Source organism: Tripterygium wilfordii, unplaced genomic scaffold, assembly GCF_013401445.1.
Source record: "Tripterygium wilfordii isolate XIE 37 unplaced genomic scaffold, ASM1340144v1 ctg285, whole genome shotgun sequence".
In the NCBI taxonomy this organism is placed as follows: Eukaryota; Viridiplantae; Streptophyta; class Magnoliopsida; order Celastrales; family Celastraceae; genus Tripterygium; species Tripterygium wilfordii.
In genome coordinates this window covers 57501-62500 of record NW_024056264.1, presented here as the reverse complement: position 1 = coordinate 62500, position 5000 = coordinate 57501, and positions in this window count along the sequence as shown.

Below are 5000 nucleotides of genomic sequence, written 5' to 3'. Positions count from 1 at the left end.
CGCATCCAATCCGCTCATTGTGCAAGACACGACCAATCCAGCGAAATTCCGATTCCCACGTGTGGGCGCTCGGCAAGGGCATCCTTGCCGAGCGCCCACGGCTTCGGTTTCCGACCTTCCGAATCCCACGTGGGGTGCTATATAGACTGTAGTCCGCGCCAAGCACCCCTAACCGAAGCCCACGTCCCATATAGGAGGGGAGGTCTTTCGACCCACCGGACTACCCCCCTATATATATGTCTTAAGTCCGTTTTCCAAACTGGCAGTAGGAGACATCAATTTCTCAAAAAGCGTAGTCCCCCCCATTTCTCATCCCGTCAGCAGCGGAAGAGCCCTCCAAGCACACGCAGCATGCGAGGAACGAGCAATCACCCGCAATTTCATATCCCGCAAGTGGGCGCTCGAGAAAGCGATCCTTGCCGAGCACCCACACCTCGATTTCCGACCTTCCGAATCCCACATGGGGTGCTATATAGGCTGTAGTCCACGCCAAGCACCCCTAACCGAAGCCCACGTCCGATATAGGAGGGGAGGTGATAGGTATGATAATACCTATTGTTTTTGGTAGAAATATCCCCATCTTAAGCTTTCTTTTGATAAATAATGAGTGTATTTATGTTTTGATTTGTATTTCTGATAGGTTGATTGCGGTTTGGATGAAAAGTGATGAAAAAAGGGCTGAACTGAAGAAAATGTCCACCGACCTTCGTGTGTTCAAATACTTATAACTTTTTTTCACGTTATCGGAATCAAGCGAAATAAAAGGCATTGGAAACTAGACATCTCAAGCTTTCCGTAGACGCTAAAATCGTGCAAATCGGACGTCGTATGGAGATTTTGGAATCATTCCACGCCTAGGCGCAATATTTGTGCACGCCCAGTATCACTTGTGCACGCCCAGTCCAGCGAGTTGGGCGTGAATTTGAAGTTGTGCACGCCTAGGATTGCGCCTAGGCGTGCGCCTAGGCGTGCGCCTAGGCCGCCTAGGCGTGGTGCGCCTAGGCGTGAATACAACGCGCCTAGGCGCACAAGACAGTTTTTTGGTATGTTTTAATTCGCGAACTTGCCGAGCCGCAGGACACTTTTTAACCTAGAACTGATTTTCTGGGGAGCGAAACCAGAGGGGGAAGGCGATTCTTGGAGCTAGGAGGAGAGATTCTTCAGCTCAACTTGGATCTACTCAACTAATTGGGTTTATTCATGATTTTCTCATCTCTCCTTTTGTGTTTTTCTCTCATTATGTGTAACTAAATCTCTTGTGCCAAGGCTAGGATGAAGCCTTGGGTTTGATGACTTTGTTTATGACTTGATTTACATATATATGAGTTGATTTGGGTATAAATCTTGTGTTTCTATGTTTGATTGCAATTTCTTCATGCTTGTGGTGTTTGGCCAACACTTTAGGTTTTTGGATGAAATTGTTTGGAGAATTTGCTTAGACAATAATATGTCAAGTAGATTATGCTTCTTGAAACACTTGATTATGAATGTGTCTCCCTTTAATTAGGTGACAATTTGTATGAATTCTAATCTCCATAGAACTCCATGAATTCCTATGCATGTTTAGACCAATAAGATGGCTAGAATGTATTTAGGAATATCCGACCTAGACCAATAAGATGGCTAGTAATCGATTTTAGGGAGACTTGGCTTAAGTGCGCTAAAACCGACTTAGGTACGGATTCGTTATGCCCGAATTAGCAAATATGTGTGTGAATTTGTGTCATTGCAAGTCATTTCCCAAGGGGGATTCCAAAGCCTTGGTGTTCATCTCATATTCGTTAAATCATCTCATTTGCATTAGTTGCATCCTAATTCTAAGAAAATACCAAAAACACTTTGCTCTTTGCTTGTTTTAGTTGAATTACCAAACCAAACAATCTTGAGTTGAATTTTACTTTTGATTGCATTGTCCATATATACATACAAATATACATTTGGATTAAACATAACACCGTCCCTGTGGATTCGACCCTTGCTTATCATTGTGCTGTAGTCGCCGACTAGTACACTTGTTAGTAAGGTTAATTTAGACCCAACAAGTTTATGGCGCCGTTGCCGGGGATGGTAGCTTACGTTTGATCCATTTTTATTATTTGTCCATAATATTTTTTTTTCTTTTCCTTTGTTTGTACATAATACTTGTACATAATATTTGTTAACTAATTTTGCTTTTGTTGGCATATGCTTCAAGATGGAATATCCTCCACCATGTGCTTATCAGGGAGCAGGTTTTTATGGGTCGAGCTTATATTTGCAAGGATATAATGCAAGGACAACTCCTCCAAACCATGCCCCATATCCACCATGCAACTCCTTCTCCAACACTTATAACTCTGGAAGGTGTGAACAACCTCAATTCCTATGGAACAACTACCAGCATCAATTTGTTCCTACACAAGCAGCACCACCACCATTGCTTGAGCAAGCACAAGACTCATCTCTACAAGACGTACTAAATGCATTGGTTACGAGTACCCAAAAGTTGAAAGCAAACACTCAAGCTTGTAGAGAGGAGATGTGTCAATGGGCTTCACCACCACCGCTTGAGCAAAGACATGAGTCATCTTTGGATGACATACTCGATTCCTTAAATGCGAGTACCCAAACTTTAGAAGAGGCAACGCATAGGATGGTATCAAGCAAGAATCAACTTTACCAACCTATGATGAAAACAAGTGAGGGGGAATGTATATGTGAGACAACTCAAGCAGTTACATTAAGCAGTGGCAAAGAGTTGGAGCTTAAAGGAAAAGTTGAGTATAATTATGTGGATGAAGAGGAGTATGAGATAATGCTTCTCACTTCACTTTCGGAGATGGATCCACCAATGAAGGAGGGCATGGATTTCGAAGAATCAAAAAATTCTCCATCAGCTGCAGAATGTGAGATAGTTTCAATCGAACAAGAAATTAGCGGACCTACATGGGTTGAGCAAGATATAGAAGAGAAAGCTCTTGTCGATTTTGAAAAAAATTTGAAAGCTGAAGATTTGGAGAACAAGTATGATGATAAGGTGGAGGAAGAATGTGATAACTTTGTAGAGAGGCATGAGGATAACACACTCCACAATCAGGTGCTATTACCATTTGAAGCACAATTCATTGACTTTATTGGAGTTGAGGAGCCTAATGTAAATCTCAGTGCTTCCATAATGCAAATCCTGGAGGAAATTTTGCCAACAAAGAAAAAATGGAAGCTTCAACAAAGCATGGAGAGCTACATTGCAAGATCATTGAAGAAGCTTCCCCTCTACTCAAAATATCTCTTCCATTGGCATGGAAAACTACAATTTCAACCAAGAGGGCCAAAGGAATTTAGAGATAGAATCTTTTTGATGGGCACATCAAAGAAGGATGTTTGTGCCCTATTTATTGAGCCACTGCAAAGTGGTGGATCTCGTCTAGCTGAAGACAAGAGGAGGGTGCATATAGACATTGAAGAATTGTGGCCAGGCCAGCACCCCAATCCACTCGATGCATGACTCCAACCCCCAGGTTGTATTGTTTCAACTTGTCCTCTTTTTAGTGCATTATTACATTGTTATGTTTTGCATTGAGGACAATGCATTCTTTAAAGTGTGGGGTGGTGGACTGCATATGGATTATCTTGTGCAAAATTTCACATGATTTTTGTAGTAGCTGAATTTAAAAAAAAAAAAAAAAAAACAAAGAAATTGAAAATTTTAAAAAAAAAATTTAGTGCTTGAATCTTGCATATTTATGGGAATTTTCTGTTGAATTGAGTGCTATATTGAAATGCAGCTAATCTTGGTTTGTGGAACCCATCATATCCTTCTATATGCTTGACGTCTACTCTATTGCACAATCACCGTAATTCACCTGCACGAGAATGTGTGCTTGTGGGGTATGACTTGGGTGAATAGATGTTGGATGTGGACTTTCTCTAAGATGATCTAGAACACCGTGTTAGTTATATTCTTGGCACTAGTTAATTACATGCATGTTAAAAAAAAAATGAAAAAAAATAAATTTGATGATGATTAAAAGCATGTTCCGCTCTTGTGATCTTACCGAGTAACCGGGGCTCTTGTCTAACCAACTCGAGTTTCGCGTAAAAAGGTAAGACAATCATGATGAACATACTAGGCTAGCTTAACTTCGAAGCCTTTTTAACTCGAGTGATTGATCCGAGGCGTGCTTTATCACATAATGCCCTAAACCAACTGGTTGGGAGTCATTGGTTGAGAACTCGTTACATGGGTTGACTAGAAAGCTTAAAGGAGTGAGCATTGCACGGGCCTAGTAAAAAAAAAAAAATTAAATAAATAAAATAAATAAATAAAAAAAAAATAATAAGAAGAAGAAGAGAAGTATGTATATAAATAAAAGTGCCTTGGTATTACTACTTGACTGTTCTTGGAATTCTTGGAATGTGACTATGTTTGGCGCCTATGAACTCTTGGAAGCCAAATAATTATACATTTCTTCTTTGCACGCACTTAATGTAGACGAAGTGATTGAGTAGACGGATAATCTTCATTGAGTATATGTTTGGATGAAGTGTGGGGTCTCCACATCTTTTTGATTGCATGGCATTGATGTATATTGTTTCGATTCTAGTGATTTCCCTCACATATGTTTGATTTGAGTTATCTTGAAACGTTTGTGGGTGTCGTTCTTGTAAGCCCTCAGGAGACAAAACTCCTCCACTAGGGACACCTAGGGGTTTAACGGCTTGTTGCATATGCTAAATGCAATCGCGATTCCTGCGTTAGTGAGTTAGGATGTTAGTTGGTAGATGTACTTTGTTTAGTTTTACTTGAGGACAAGTAAGGTTTAAGTGTGGGGTGTTTGATAGGTATGATAATACCTATTGTTTTTGGTAGAAATATCCCCATCTTAAGCTTTCTTTTGATAAATAATGAGTGTATTTATGTTTTGATTTGTATTTCTGATAGGTTGATTGCGGTTTGGATGAAAAGTGATGAAAAAAGGGCTGAACTGAAGAAAATGTCCACCGACCTTCGTGTGTTCAAA